Genomic DNA, 17,350 nt, shown 5'->3' with positions numbered 1-17,350 from the left:
GCCTATGAGCAGCATTGTTTCATCGCAGAGAGAGCAGGATAGCTTGAGAGCTGATTCCTTTTATAACTTGAACATATTTACACTTGTATGATAATATAGAGATTGGGATTTTAGGCTGAGGCTTTCCCTAGGTTATTTCTTCTATTTTATGTGTGATTGATTTCTCATTCTCAGTTATATGTGTTCTCATTGATCTTGCTCATATTCGATTAAGCTTCTGCAAAGTTTGTTTGTAGAAGTAGATCAAGTATTTTGCTTTAGTATATTGCATTATCAAGTGATCTACAGTGAGAATTTATACATGGTATCGGAGCAAAGGTGATCAAAGCTAAGAATAGTATACAAAAGGGAGAAGTTCAAAGTTTGAAGTTCCTGAATATAGAAATCGAGTTCTTATCACATCTCAATTTCACCAATGGCATTCGACGGTTTAAGACTCGAGTATGCCCTTAATGGAAGCTCGAATTATATAGCCTTGAAGGATCGCATGGAAGCAGCATTAGAGGATAACGGTCTAAAGGACTTCATTGATCAAGAAATCCCCAAGCCGACTGATGCTACAAAATTGGCGGAATGGAAGAAATGTGTGGATAGAGTGAGGAGAATCCTTCTGGAGGGAGTTCGAGACCACATAGTCTTGAGTCTCCATGGGAAGGAGACATCATTTTTGATGTGGAAAACATTGAAAGATCTATATTAGAACAACAACGATCAGAGGAAGCTGGCGCTCAAAGATAAGCTTTGGAAAATCAAGTGTGAAAAGGGCGAAACGATCTCTACATATCTAAACAAGCTCACCACCTGTAGGGATAAGCTTGGAAGTGTAGGGATCACAACAACCGATGACGACATGGTGAGTCTATCTCTCCTTGGTCTTCCTAAGAGCTGGCATAGCTACCAAGACTCAATAAATGGAAGAGAGAAACTACCAGATTGGGAATGACTTTGGTCGGATCTGATGCAGGAAGAGATAAGAAGAAGCACCACAGATAGTTCTTCATCCAAGGAGGATGAAGAAAATTGTGCCTTAGCGAGTAAGGAAAAGAAAGGGAAGAAGAAGGTTTCTCATCCCAAATCCAATTCTTCCCATGGTGGGAATAAGTTTGACAAATCAAAAGTGCGATGCTTTCATTGTCATGAGGTGGGCCATTTTACTACAAATTGTCAACTGAGGAAATCCAAGATGGGATTCAAGGAAGGATCAGAAGGTGAGGCAGTGGCCTCACAGTTTGAGTTGGATTTCACCCTCTTCGCATGAATGGTTTGATCCATGGTGGGATTTGGTTGGTTTCTTGACAGTGGAGCTTCATTCCACATGACCATCGATAAGATTTTGTTCAGTACCTTGGAGGAGAAAGATCTCCAGATACTCATAGCAATGGGTAATGATGAAAAGTATAGTGTCTCAGGAGTAGGCACAGTTGTTTTTCAGAGGGAGCATGGAGCTCGCATTACCTTGACAGATGTGAAGTATGTGCCAGGACTGAAGAAAAACTTGGTATCAATCGCAATGCTGGAAGACAAAGGCTATGATGTAGTCTTCAGTAACGGAAAGGTTTTCCTTAGACACGTCACCACGAGACAAGTGAAGCTGATCAGTTCACGAGTCAAGAACCTGTATGCTCTTGAGATTCAAGATGCATGCAAAGCCTTGAGGAGCAAGGCAACTAATGGAGACTTGGTGGTTGAGAGGGAGAGTACATTACCTCTCAACATGCATTGCCAGAAGAAGTCTCAGACAATTGTGAAGGAGCAACAATTGGTGAAGCAACTTCAGGAGGTTGTGGAGCAGCCACAACTGGAGAAGACAAGAGGAGATCGAGTGGAGGCATCCACTCATGCAGGGACCTCTAGTAGGGGGAAATTTCGAGCCAAGTGGGCAGAGGGATCACATGCATCCATACCTCCAGGTCGGAGGTGGGGCGATGTGGAGTGACATTCCCAAGAAGGCTGGAATAGGGGCAGGATCATTGAGGTACCCAACCTCTTTGATTAGACCTTGCTAAGGGAGCCCCAATGAAGAGTAGCAAGACCAGCTGAGTGGGTAGAGGCAGATGCGGATGGAGCGGCAGAGAGAGCTACAGTGCAGGAATCCCAAGACAGTGCAAAGCTAGTAGGCTACAACAATGCGAGAGGCACAGGATTGTTGCACCAGTGCAGGATGGCACATAGAGGTGTGCAACGGTGTGAGATGCATGGAGTGTTACAGTAGCTCAGAGGTCACAGAGGGAGCACTTGTCAGCAGCAGAGGGAGCTTCAGCATCAGAGGGTGTTTCTAGCCCAACAGGGAGGTCAGTTGGGAGATTTTTTGTTTCTAGAGTTGTTGGAGCAACAACACTTGGGTGAAGTGTTGCATGCAGAACATTCCAAAGGTTCAGGATTGGGTTCGAGTTGAGTGCCTTTCTTGTTGAGAGGGAGTGTTGAAAATGGCAACAAGAAATGCTAAAAATAGAACTGCTATAAATAGTTGTTCGGGTACCAGTGTTGGACATAGCAACAAGGAATGAAAAATGGAAGTGTTAAAAATAGCATTGCTATAAATAGCATTTTAGGTTAGATTCCAATTTTAGTTAGTCCCTGAACTAACATTAAAAAGTAAAATTTGAATTTGTTCTTAGCAATTGTTTGATTAATAATTAATTAATTCATCTTGAGTTAATTAGTTGTAGAAAATCAAACATGAATTCTATGTAGGGACATGCAACAGTTATCCCATTGATTGAGGAATTTATCCCTTAGTTAAAGAGATAAGGATGAGTTGTAATTTGAGTTGTAATTAGTTAGCTCAATTAACTGAGTTAAGTCCAGTTAGATTAGTTCCAACAATTTGTGGAATTAATTGTGAGTTCAGTTAGTTAATGCATGCATGCATGTAATTGTCGCACTTCAGATAACTAAATATTCTCTCATAAATAACTCATGCATGTCAGTTCAATCAGAGACCTAGTTGAGATTAGAGGAAGGGATAGTGTATTATCAGTTGGAGGATTTTTCCTATATAGGAAACTCATCCATGCAGAAGGAATCATCTCCTTTAGTACTGCACAGTTACTATTGAATTTAATGTGTTGCGTGAGAGGTGAATTCACACAAGTGGCAGCATTGGACCCTAGGAGAAACTGCACAAGGAAATAGGAGGCTTGGAAGGCAGAGGAGAAGGTTGTGAGAGCCTTTGACTGTCTATGAGCAGCATTGTTTGATTGCAGAGAGAGCAGGATAGCTTGAGAGCTGATTCTTTTTGTAACTTGAACATATTTCTACTTGTATGATAATACAAAGATTGGGGTTTTAGGCTGAGGCTTTCCCCGGGTTATTTCTTCTATGTTATGTGTGATTGATTTCTCTTTCTCAGTTATATGTGTTCTCATTAATCTTGCTCATATTCGATTAAGCTTCCGCAAAGTTTGTTTGTAGAAGTAGATCAAGTATTTTGCTTTAGTATATTGCATTATCACGTGATCTACAGTGACAATTTCTACACGTGGTTTGCACACAGTGTGATGCTTCACCATGGTACGTCGACAAAGTTTTGTCTTGCGCTTTTACTCTTTTATTTTCTGTGGACACTTTTAAACGTCGAGCGTGTTGGTCTTCATTGTTTTATCTTTCTTGTGTGTTGGTTTACTTGAATATATTTCTTGATGAATATGCCTTCACCAACATGGGTCAACTAACACATCGGTGGTTGCATTGGAAATATCACTTCACATGAGTAGGCACACGCACTATTTAGCTTAGGAGTAGAAGTATTGTTTTCTTTCTTGTTTTCTTTGCTTTCTTGTTTTATGTGCTCTCATGTTTTTCTTTTCCTACTTACTTTGCTTTCGTTTTACTTTTGTCCTTTTCTTTCTCGACTGTTTGATTGTTATGCACATGCAGGATTAGCTTCACATGGAACCATGTTTCGATATTGAAACAAGTAGGGTGAAGTACAAGAGGACTTGTACAACTATCAATGTTTGGTTATCTATTACCTTCTCTCATTATGAAGAGCTTGCATTTCTTTAGTCAGGGATGATACCCTGATGGAAAATACGATCTATTCAGAGTGAGTCTTGGCGAAAACACAACGCTTGCACTCTTAACTAGCACCACCTACTGTAATCGATTTTTCTATATTCGTTTAACCCTTGTCAACTTAGTCAAGTGGAGTAAGGTGAGGGGGGAAACTTAAGAAGGATTTCAAAGGTATATATAACATACTTCTCTTAAAGGAAAACCTCTTCTTCCTCAATAAGTCAGGATCCCTCTTCCGCCTCATGAAATAAATAAGTGCCTATGCACGGTTCTCTAAAAAATGAAAATGAAAAATAAATAAAGGTGAAATAAGAGAAATTATTCCTGTGTAGGGAGGTGAAGCAAGTAACTCTGTTGGGGTATTTTTCAGGCTCACTGGCAGTGAAGCAATGCTTGTGTTCCTGAAGTGACCCCATCGAGGTACTATCCAGGTTTGTTGGCAGTAGAGAAATGCCAAAGATGGAACTAAATCTCTGATAGTGTAGTATACCTAGGGGGGATAATATGGGGTACAAAGGGAGGTACCCAAGGGAATAATGTAATAATGGAATGGGCCATAGTAATAAATAAAGTGGTTAACCCGTATCATGTAAGGAACCACAAGTAGTTAGCAATAATGTAATAATCCCATGGTAATGACCCATGGTATTGTATGCATGAGGCCTATATAGAGGCTAGAGACTCCGCATTGAGGGATGTCAAGGAATATTGTGTGAACTGGCATATGGCTTGTGGAGTGCTCTCCTTCCTTAAGGAGCAAATGTATGGTGTTGCCCTACCTTAAGGGTTTGATCAATAAAGAATCATTTCTATCTATATTCAGATCTTGTTATTTTTGGTGATTATTCTTGGGTATATTCACTATCATATATTTTCATATCAGATCTATAACAAGTGGTATCAGAGCACTTTCTTGGGCAAAGGTGGAGAATTTTTTTTTATTATTTTTTTGCAGGAACTTTCTGGGGCTGCGAGTTTGAAGATCAGATTTGCACATTTTGGTCAAAAATATGCAAAATATAATTGAAGATCTGGATTCTTTGTGAAAAATACTCAAGTTCAAAAAAAAAAATCGGCCGAATCAGAGTATGGATGAGGGAGATATTGCTGATCTAAAAATTAGTGGTGCTGTAGACACTTTTCGGGGCGGCGAATTTGCAGATCAGATCTGTATGATTTGGGGAAAAATATGCAAAATATAATTGTAGATCTAGGTTTTTGATGAAAAAATACTCAATTTGAAAGAAAAAAATCAGTCGAATCGGAGTCTGAATGAAGGAGATCTCACTAAATAAAAATCAGTGTTGTTGCAGACATTTTTTGGGGCAGTGAGTTTGTGGCGCAGATATGTACATTCTAGTGTAAAATCTATAGAATATAATTGCATATCTAGATTATTTGTGAAAAAATACCCAATTTCAAAAAAAAAAATCATTCGAATCAGAATCTGGATGAGGGAGATATCACTGATTTAAAATCCGCTATTTTTTCAAACATTTTTTTTTACGGCGGGACAGTTGCAGCGCGAATTGGAAATTCTAGTGCCTAGATCAAGATTTATATCACATGGGAAGATGCAGAATGGTTGTTCCATTTCTGAAAATAGGTCATAATTTGGATTCTGAGTAATATTGACTGAATTGTGGCCATTTCAAATTTTCGCCAAGTAAGCGATTTGTTTTCAAAAACCCTCTTCATGGCTTATAACAATAAGTTTTTTACAGGAAAAAATAATGGGTCTTCTATTGAATTTATAGCACATCTTAAGTTCGACTTCCCAGGGTGTTGGAAGGACAAAATAGGGTATTATTTGAAAGATGAGGCTGCTATATGGTGGAAATCACTTAACAGTGAGATTCTAAAGTTATGTCGTGCTGACAAAATTGAAGAACTACTTTTGGACAAATGGTCTCATACTAGAAAGGAGAAAACCACAAAACCTAGCAAAGATTTTATTGGTACAAGAAAGAAGGAAACCAAGAAACCTAAAGGGTTATTTTCTACTAGTATCTCCTTATTGCAGGTTCATGGATTGATTCAGAAGGAGAAGATCATTGTGTTTATAAATCCTAGCTGCAAGCATAATTTTATCAATGTTAATTTGGCAAAAAAATTGCGAGTTCCAACCAAACACATTGAAAACACATAGGTTGATGATGAGGAGGTTCAAGTTTATAAAGATTTGAAGCTTTTTATGGATAAGTATGTGTTTCATTGTGACTTTTATACTTCAGATATGGATAACATGGATGTTGTTTTGGGATATCCTTAGATGGAATCTGTGGGTACTGTCAATATCAATATGTAGAAGAAATTCCTGAAGCTCTGGTATAAAAAGAAGAAAATTACATTATAGGATATTTCCATTAAGACCCAAGCAGATTCTATGGAGGCAGAAGCACAAAGCTCTAATGACACTTACACATCAGATGATGAGCCTTTGATGGTCGATAATCAAACAAAAACAAAGGCTGAAGCAGAAAAGGTTACAGGTGCTGATACATCAAATGAGGGCTCAGTGGTTGAAGTAATATTGGAAGATAAGACACCACAATAGGCACCACAACATGCACCAGATAACAGTCAGGCTCCAGTCAGGGGTGAATCAAAGAAAAAGACACCATGGGTTAAAACTTCAACATATCATTATCCACATCACCCTGTAAGAAAACAACCAACAAGAGGGCAACCAATTAGCCACAAGGACAACAACCCCCACATGATAGATAGAGAGAAGCGATGATCCACCTACTACACATCAACACAGAAGAGCCACCAGGGTCAACTTCCATCTCAAGCGAGCGAGGCACCAGCTAGATTGAGAGTTCACCTTTCTCTTAGATGGCTAGATGCACGTCCATGGTACCAGTGGACTACTATTATTATTTGAGTAGATCTTATTATTTGTGTTCTTCCCATGTTTCGAGGATGAAACATGTTAAGGGGGGTGGAATGTAGTATACCTAGAGGGGATAATATGGGATATAAAGGGAGGTACCCAAGGGAATAATGTAATAATGGAATGGGCCATAGTAATAAATAAGGTGGTTAACCCATATCATGTAAGGGACTACAAGTAGTTAGCAATAATGTAATAAGCCCATGGTATTAAATAGATGGTATTGAGGGAACCATGGTAATGACCTATGGTATTGTATGTATGAGGCCTATATAGAGGCTAGAGACTCCACACTAAGGGATGTCAAGGAATATTGTATGAACAGACATATGGCTTGTGAAGTGCTCGCCTTCCTTAAGGAGTGTATGTATGGTGTTGCCCTACCTTAAGAGTTTTGATCAATAAAGAAGCATTTATATATATTCAGATCTTGTTATTTTTTGTGATTATTTGTAGTTATTGGGTATATTGGTATTATTTTCATATATTTTCATATTAGCTCTGATACCACTTATTATAGCTCTGATACCACTTGTTACAGATCTAATCTAAAAATATATGAAAATAATACCAATATACCCAATAATTACAAATAATCACCAAAAATAACAAGATTTGATTATATATAAATGCTTCTTTATTGATCAAAACCCTTAAGGTAGGGCAACGCCATACATTTACTCCTTAAGGAAGGAGAGCACTCCACAAGCCATATGCCTGTTTATACAATATTCCTTGACATCCCTCAATGTGGAGTCTCTAGCCTCTATATAGGCCTCATACATACAATACCATGGTCATTACCACGGTTCCCTCAATACCATCTATCTAATAACATGGGCTTATTACATTATTGCTAACTAGTTGTGGTCCCTTACATGATACGGGTTAACCACCTTATTTATTACTATGGCCCACTCCATTATTACATTATTCCCTTGGGTACCTCCCTTTGCACCCCATTTTATCCCCCCTAGGTATACTACATTGATCAAACTCTTAAGGTAGGTCAACACCATACATTCACTCCTTAAGGAAGGAGAACACTTCACAAGCCATATGGTTGGTCATACAATAATCCTTGGCACCTCTCAACGGGGAGTCTTTAGCCTCTATATAGGCCTCATACATACATTACCATGGTTCCCTCAATACCATCTATCTAATACCATGGGCTTATTACATTATTGTTAACTACTTGTGGTCCCTTACATGATATGGGTTAACCACCTTATTTATTACTATGGCCCATCCCATTATTACATTATTCTTTTGGGTACCTCCCTTTGTACCCCATATTATCCCCCCTAGGTATACTACATTCAATAAGTCAGTATCCCTCTTCCGCCTCATGAAATAAATAAGTGCCTATGCACAGTTCTCTAAAAAATGAAAGTGAAAAATAAATAAAGGTGAAATAAGAGAAATTATTCCTGTGTGGGGAGGTGAAGCAAGTAACTCTGTTAGGGTACTGTTCAGGCTCACTGGCAGTGGAGCAATGCTTGTGTTCCTGAAGTGACCCATCGAGGTACTATCCAGGTTTGCTGGCAACGGAGAAACACCAGAGATGGAACTAAAACTCTGAGAGCCTATATTACTTTTGCATCAATATACCCCTCATTTTCAATCGAAACAAATCAGTTGACTTGGCTTAGTATGTGTGTTGATCGATCAAGAGAATGGCAGGGACTATATCTTTAATTCAAGCTAGTGAGGAAGCCATGACTATCTAAGAATAGAACAATACTTTCGTAGGAGTTAGACTCACTTTACACAAGACAAGGTCCATACAAAGAGATGGATTTCTACTAGTGTGTCGCTAATGTTGTAGCAACTACAACCACCCTCCAAAATTTTTCCTTCGCTTTATTTTGGTGCCTCCTTCCTCAAAATCTTAGCAGCCTGTCTTGCACTACTCACGTGCTTATGTTTTCATTTAGAGTCTATATTTCTCTTTACAACTTGTGTTCTCTTACATGCTTTGCTGTCTAACCACAAGCTGACCCCCCGTGACTTGGTTTGTGTTAGTTTCTTGCACTACCTTGGAAAACTATGCAGTCTTAGAGGAAATCCTACCTTTCTCTCAGGAATTGTGTAGTGCAGCCTAGCAGTGAGCCTTGCTCTCAAGAATTGTGCACTACAGCCCAGCAGTGAGGCTTTCTCTCAAGAGTGATCTTACGCTCCAGAACTGCATAGAACCAGATGACAACTTGTCTTTAGCTAAGAAACCACGCAGAGCATAAGAGGCAGCGAGAGCCACTCAACCCAAGAATTGTGTAGAATCATTCCCTCAGTTGTTGTCTGATGCATGTGCTAGCCGGTTACTTGGTTCCCTCCAGAACTGCACAATTCCTCCATGCATGCATGGCAGCCATTTCTAAAAAAGAAAAAAGCAAAAAGTGTCCCTAAAAATAGGGATCTATTTTTAGCACAAGGAGTTACACTCGAGTAAATTTTAGAAACTTGTCGCCACTTGTTGTTTTTCCTAGATTTTTGGAATGCGCGTTATAAATCCTAAATCAATCAAATCTATTTAAATGGACACTGCCAGAGCTCATTTTCAAATTTTATCTTGGATCTTTGGCATTCTTGAGACATATAGGAAAATTTGGCACGATCAACGCAACTTTTCCGAGTAAGTTTTGATTTTAAGGTATTTTGCTGCTTTTTCTATCGCATTTGTTTCCTTAGCTTGTGTGAGTGTTGTTTTGCATGTTTTATTGAATGACTATTGTTTTTTTTTATTTTTTTGTTAACTTGTAGAAGTGATGTTGTTTCAAGTTTTCCATTGTCTTTCTTGAGCATCATATGCATAACTCAATTTTTGCGCTAACGATTTTCATAGTGGTGACTCTCCCCACAAGATTCATTTTTCATCAGTTTGACTAATTCCTACATTTGTTTTGATTGCATGCATGACCATTCACTCATATATGCACCATGTTTCTCTCATGAATTTAGATCTACTCATTTTCTAGTTGCCTTTGGGCAGAGCTAGGTTGCCTTGGTTTAGATCTAGCTCTTTCCAGCATGCACTATGCATTTCTAGAACTCAAGGCTCTGCCTTGGCTCTAGGAATTGCACAGAGGCTGTCATTCACTAGCTCCATCTGCGCTTTGTGCATTTCTGGGAGTCATTCCCTAGTATTTCCCACTGGGACTGTGCAATGTGCAGTCCCAGCAGTATCAAGCCATACTGAACTATGCATTGCGTAGTTCTATTCCACAACAAGCTTCACTAGACTGCGCTCTATGCAGTTCCAGTCATCAATACCTCTCACTAGTAGTTGGGACTGTGCAATACGTAGATCCAACTAACAATCCCTCATCTTTTACAGTCACAACTGTGCAATCTTGCCCAACAGTCACCCAATTTTTTCATGATTGGTCCTTGAAGCACTTTTTGTTTTAAGCTGACATTTGCTCTTTGTGAGTGTCTTCTCTGTCTCCAAGTACATTAGTTGTCGAACAGTCTCTCAACAATACAAGCATCATTGTTTCCAAGAGATCTCGATCAAAGGACACTATAGAGAGAAACACTTGAACAAGTGTCGATGAACTTGCCCATCTATGCAGACACACAGTTGTTCGTAGAGAAGGACATGAAGATTACATGGTAAGAAATAAAGGACATATTTACAGGTATTTTTAAGGAAGATCTGGAAGATCGACAAGTCTATGTCAACATTCACAAGTCAGGCTTGTACAGGGTTACATGCAGGTACCCCGCCTTCCCATATGCAGATATCATTCACTGGATTGTCTCATATACCGATCCTGAGATGATCACATTGAGCAGGTGCAGTGGTACACAACTTTCCACCTTCAGGTCTGAAAACCAACATCATATGTATACAAGATGACACCCAACTAGGTATACAAGATGAATTCACTCAGGAATGCCTATCAACTCTTGGTCATCTTCGCATGTCACTTATATGGTCAAGAGGGCACGAAGACCTTCCTGCAGAGTTGGGTGGTTAGGTTGGATCAGTTGGAAAATGAAGAAAGGCCTTTCAACTGGTCGGACATGTTGGCTATTCAACTGAAAGTGCATTTTTCTAAAGCCTGGAGTCCACCTAAGGATGAGCAAGCAAGATTCTATATGTCCACGTACCTGCTTGATGCAATTTGTGCCCAACAGTATTTCCTTGGTATGGGTTGGACATGGACAACATCAGATGATGTTGTGAATTTCTATTGCAAGTTTCTATCTGAGTGCAGCTATCAAGGAGTCATGGCGAGACTGTCTGACCACTTCATCACCCCGATTTACCTTATGATCTTCAAATAGGATCCACCTTACATGTCCCAAGAAGAGATGCAAGCATTGCTTAGCATTGTATATTGGTATGCCTCACCTAGTGGCACCTTCATCAAGATGTTTGGAAGAGAGAAGCCTCCACATCAGCTACCAAATTTTGCCACGGACAAGCTGGTCATGCAAGAGGTTGCATACCACATCTTCGTAGGGTTATCAATAGGAATTCAAAGTAGGAAGAAAGCATCATGGCATACTTTTCCTTTATCAATTAGATTGTATGAGATTTGTACCTTGAAGGATAAAGATGTCAAGGCCAAGGACTTGAAGAAGTTTGGGTTTGGCACCAAGAGTTTCAATCCGTATGATCCCCACTACATATGCAAGAACCACTTTGCGAAGGTGTACTACCCATCTATCCACGGGGCATGTCATTGGCTAGAGGAAGATCCTTGGAGGTATTGCTACAACTCCTCTAATCTAATTGAACCGATCAGCATAGTGGTAGAATGGAAAGCAGCACTGCAAGGAGAAGCACCACAAAAAGAAACAACAACAACAACAGTGAGAAACAAATAGGTGCAAGACAAAGGAAAGAGGAAGATTACCGAGAGTGTAGAGGCTGAGCAAAGCTACAAGTTGAGAGAAGATCCATTTGTTGAGAAAGTAGCTTTTGATATAGAGGCAAATAGGCGACAATGTGAAAGGAGATTAGAATAGAGGAAAAGAGAGAAGCAAAGGTTGGAAGATACAGAGAAGAGATTACAGGAGACAGAGAAGAAGCTGAAAGTAGAACAAAAGCTCAGGAGGAGAGAAGGGGAAGAAAACTAGAAACAAGAATAGGAGGAAAGACAAGGTGCACTGACAAAGAAAACTAAGTAAATACATGTTGAGGAAGCAGAGCAACTAGCAGATGAAGAAGAGGGTGGGAAGGTGCAGGTTCAGAAACTTACTCAATAGGTTAAACAGATGGTTGAGGCAATGAACATGGAGACGAAACAGGAGCTACAATAACAAGACACTGATCTCATGCTGAGGGCATCCGAGGTCGCACCATAGTCTCCGCCACCTCCAAAATCACAACCAATCCCGAGTGAGCAAGGAGAATTTGTTCTCCTTGATGATGGTATGGATATGGATGTGTATAATTTTTCATTTGATGAGTCATGACAAAGGACTGTATAGGTAGGAAGAAAGAAGCTCCTGGATGATCACACATCACCTACACATGTAGAAGAAAGGGTGATTGTGTCAGATGTTAGAAGACATCTAGTTTCCATAGTAGAGAATGATGGGACGGCAAAGGACTTGCAAGAGGTAAGGAAAAGAACAAAGTAGTTTGCGGGATCTGCTATGGTATAAATGAAGAAAGAAATACTCTTAGAGATATCAACCTTGGATACCACCATGTAGATGTTGTATAGCAGATTTTTTACCATGCACAAAGCAGTTGCCCATTTATACGGTCCTCAGCAGCAGTGCGCGTTGACAACCCAAATCTTAAAGAAATCCATGTTGTTATTGTTCATATACAAGAATGTACAATGAGGTACAAGGGGGGCCCACTTTACTTGCATAAGAGGATTAAGCCACAGGCTAAGCAAGACAAAGCTCAGATTTAGATGTTGATCCAGAACTATGAGCAGCTTCCTTTGCTAATCACTAGCATTGGGGATTCATATGCATGTTTGTCCATGAGTTTAGATGTCATAGCGTGGATGCCAAGATCCCTTCCCTCGGAACCCTCACCCAAGCCATGAAGAATAACTAAGTCATGCTGGAGGTCGACAAGTACATAGAACAGTTGATGCGCGAAGCCACAAGTGATAACTTGCAGCTCAGTGCAAAGAACATGCATAAGTACATAGGTGGTCTAGCCACACTCAAGATAGTGGTGCTCATGCTTGAGGATGATCTGGACAGAGGTTTCAGAACCATATACCCAGAAGCCATGGAGGCAAGAGTTCACCTCGACAAAGACATCACCAAAAAGTACGGGGACACAATAACACAATTCCAAGCTTGGTATCAATTCGTCATCGAAGAGCATCACGAGGATGTTACCAAGCTGGTCTTTCCCGAACATCAGCTATTTCTAAGAATATTAATAATTAAATTAGTGGTTTGACTAGGTTCATTAGGTCAAAATTAGCCGTTAGCATTATAGCCTTTGGAGTCTCTGCACACTCTATTTAATCAAGCTAAGCCGGATTGGTTCTTAAACTTGTCCTGACGATGAACCACACTGGTTGGTTCGAAACGTGTCGACAAAAGTTTGGTTATGTGATTTTGCCGAAGATTATATAAACAATCCCAAGTGATGTTGTTTGTCTTGTTAGGCTGACTCAAGCCTATTTTTTCCCACATGGGTATATTATGTGGAAATAGTATTATTGTAAATATGTTGTAAGTGAAATTCCAAGTGTCACTAGTGGAATGTGAATAGTCGCTATGTAAGGTGAAGAGTCATGTGGGTAGTCCAAGAGTCAAAGGCGAATGTGAAGGGTCACCCCACCCTTTTTTATATATAGAACCTTATCACTCATATTATAGGCTTTTGGGAGCCAAGCTTTTGGCTAGGCATTGCTTAGAGAAGGCTTGGAGAGTATTGTGACGAGCCTTGGCTTCTCCATAGTGCAGAGCGAGCACATCTCTTTGGAGGAGTAGGAAGTGTTGGCTGTAATGTTCCACTATTGGGGCTAGTAGCTGTCAACGGTGTATGTATGGATAAAACTTTCACTTAATAATGTATAACATATCCAACACATTTTCAGGCATACGTTGTTATTGTATTTGGACTATTATGGTTTCTTTAGTAATGTAGGTTATTTAACTTACGCTTTGTTTATGAACTATTTTTTATGCAATTGTATTAATCTTGTTGCAAACATTTTTTGGGTTTAACCTGTCAATTTGGTTTGTGGACTATTATGCTTTCCAACTTGTGATGTCATTCCGCTCGTGTGTTCCTTTTAGGCTACGTACTATTACAGGATTCTAAGGGACACACTTCCTTCTCCCCTCCATGTGTTAGAACCCCCATGCATCTCACCTGACTCGTTGCAAGGCCGCACACTTGCTTCCAGCCAAAGTTATTTTACTTACGTCTGTGCACTACCGCAATCAATGCATTACTTTACTACCCACTGCTGGGGCTCCTACTCCAAACGGTCTGAGGTCTAGTTGGGACTTCTTAGCGGGGAGATCCCTTGACATGTTGGATGGTCCAACACCGTCAACACAATGGAAATCTGTTGGTAGCTTTGTAAGGAATATCTGTGTCTTTCAAAATGAAACATGCTCTTGGGACAAGGAATTGTAAAAACCTACAATTATGAGCTAAGGAGATGATGAAATGTGAAGGTTTTCTATAGAAATAGAGGAGAGAAAAGAGAGGGAAGCTTATAGTATAAAATGCATCTAGTATTGGTGTTTGAACATTTTCATACATCTAGTTTTGTTGTTTGTGAATAGTAAAATGGTCAGAACTAATGAGCCCGCAATGGGCCCTCAAAAGTATACCTGATAAAAAATCCTATGAATGGGTTTTAGAATGGATGGTATAAGACAACATAAGGTAGATAAATAACATATGTACTTAAATATTTCATATCCTAGAATTTCTAAAATAATTCTTGGTTTTTCTCCAAACTTCAGATTTGGAACCACACCAGTAACCAAGGGTTTGCAATCCAACATCTGAAATCTCTTCAAAAATTTTATGGTGCATTTCCCATGTCCAAGGAAGACCTCACTTATACCCTGACAAGCCTCTAGACCTTGAAAGTAATGCATATAGACTATGTTCTTCATATCAAATTCACTCGCTAGATTGTTCTTGCATCATGCATGGGCTTCTCAAAATTTCTTATAGGGATCATATCACCTACATACATGACAAAGAAAAATGTGCATACCTAGTCTATCGGCATGTGCATACCTAGACTTCATAATACCTAGGTATGAGAAAGGACCTAAAAGCCCTCACATATGTTCAAGACTAGATATGAGAAAATGTGCATACTAGGTATTATGAAGTCCATGCCCAGAAAAATGTTGTTTCAATCTTTAGTCATCTATTTTGTTTTCTCTTGTCATAATTATTATTGTTGCAATCAAGTCATACTTTTATTCTCATGTCTATTTTAACAACAAGAGGACCAAAGTTTGAGCCTTTGTACCGAGATATGGAGAAGCGTGATGAAGACTAGAATAAATTCAATGATATTAATATGCTTATTATCTGCTCTCCACTTTAGAAAAAGTATAGAATTGCATTTCCTCATCTCTACAACAACATGCCTAATAAATTTAAGCTTTGTGTATAACACAATCCCATGGTGATGTACATAAAAACTAAAGATCTAGATTTACCAGCATTTTATTTGATCAATCTCTTAACTAGAGTTTTCATTTCCATAAGATAATGGAAAAGTTAAATGACTAAATTTGCAGGTACCTGAATGGAAAAATTGTCTTCTAATTGGATATTTTTCCATTTAGGTTGTTGGTTTTGTCACGGGATCTTCTTCCAATTAGGCTGCTTGTTTTTTCTCTAGATGCGTGAAGAGGGTTTGCTTCTAATTAGATTGCTTGTTTTGTTTGTGCTATGCAATTTTTTATCCTTGATTTGAAGGTGATGTACTCATTCAATGTTATTTCTAGTTCGTGAAGAAAAGGACCTCCTTCCAAACAATTGTTTATTTTAATTATGATATAATATTTGTTTAATTTATTTAAATTAGCATAATGTTTGCAACTTATTTTTAGGGCCAGGAAGATCTATAGAGAATTTAAAACATGTTTTGGATGTTTAATAAATATGTTTCCCAATGTTCGATAAATGCATTTAACATCTATTATTTAGAGAAAATAAATTGATAAATATGTTTAACACGAATTATTCAGAGAAAATAATTTATGTCCATTAGATGGGATTATATAGAATATGAAATTCATATAGTCTTAGATTTATTGGGTGGTATTTCACCTTGACATTTAAGATAAGAGCATTGAGAGTTGTGTTGGTGGATAAACTAGATTAGATATTTATTAATTATAAAAATAAAAAAAAAATATGACGTGAAAGTATACATTTTAAATTTTTAATAAAACAAAATTGATATATAAATAAATAAATAATTATATTATAATTTAAAATTTAAAATTATTATAATAATATTATAACATCGATATTAGTATAATAAATATAGTTAAATTATATCCATGCCTATACACTGATATCAATCATATTTACTAACACTAATTTTTATATAGATATATCTTTCTTCTTATAAAAAAAATTAATTTATAACCTCTTGAAAATTACGTGCTGAGGAACAGATTATGAACAAGATTGTTGAAGGTGGCATTTAAAATATCGCTGAAAAATGTGGATCTTGACTTTTATCATAGCTCATTGTTATAGGAAATATCTAACGAAAAAAAGGATGTTCGAGCAACGTCATAATGAATTAACGACAAATATAATCGTAAGCTAAATGTTTCCACAACATATTTGTCATAAGGAAATGAAGAATCTAATAATGGAAGTTGCATGTACCCAACATGAAGCATAGAATCCCAACATGAAGTAGCTGTTGAGCCACATGGGTCAACCAGATTAAAAGAAAACAAAACTGGTTATTTTATTTCTGTTCCTACTTCGAAAGAAATAACAAAAAGGATTGAGTTGCCTTATATCTCAAATACTAGAGTCTCTATAATGGTCCAGACTGTCCAAGATTTGGACAAAGCAGAAGCCAAACTGACATATCTGAAAGATCTGAAATCTACACTTAAGGTAGAAGAACAGCTGAAGGATCCTCAGGTTAAGAGGAAAATTGGGGAATTGAAGAAACAAATTGAAGATGAATGCTGCTCAGAAGAACCAAATGCATTCTAGCACTGAAAGCAGCATACTATTGAGCTCCCATACAAAGAAGGATATACAGGTAAGCCCTATAAAAGTAGAGCTATTCCTATGAACAAGGAATATAGAGATATCTGCGAAAACGATATCAAACAGCTCTTAGACAAAAAGCTCATCAGAGAATCTGATAGTCCTTGGAACTGTTATGGATGCTATGTCAATAAAAGAGCAGAACAAATCAGAGGTATCCCAAGGCTGGTAATAAATTTCAAACCTTTAAATTATGTTCTTGCAGATGACAC

At 38.4% G+C, this 17,350-nt stretch overlaps 1 pseudogene; it reads left to right on the top strand.

Moving 5' to 3' along the window:
- LOC149171624 (callose synthase 11-like) overlaps window positions 1–17,081 on the top strand; it is a 32,152-nt pseudogene extending 15,071 nt beyond the window's left edge.
- The last annotated feature ends 269 nt before the right edge of the window (window positions 17,082–17,350 follow it).

The sequence above is a fragment of the Pinus tabuliformis genome, chromosome 4_2 (genome assembly GCF_031772625.1).
Source record: "Pinus tabuliformis cultivar Carrire ecotype Pingquan chromosome 4_2, CPIR1, whole genome shotgun sequence".
NCBI classification, from domain to species: domain Eukaryota; kingdom Viridiplantae; phylum Streptophyta; class Pinopsida; order Pinales; family Pinaceae; genus Pinus; species Pinus tabuliformis.
This window is presented reverse-complemented; position numbering and strand designations above follow the sequence as displayed.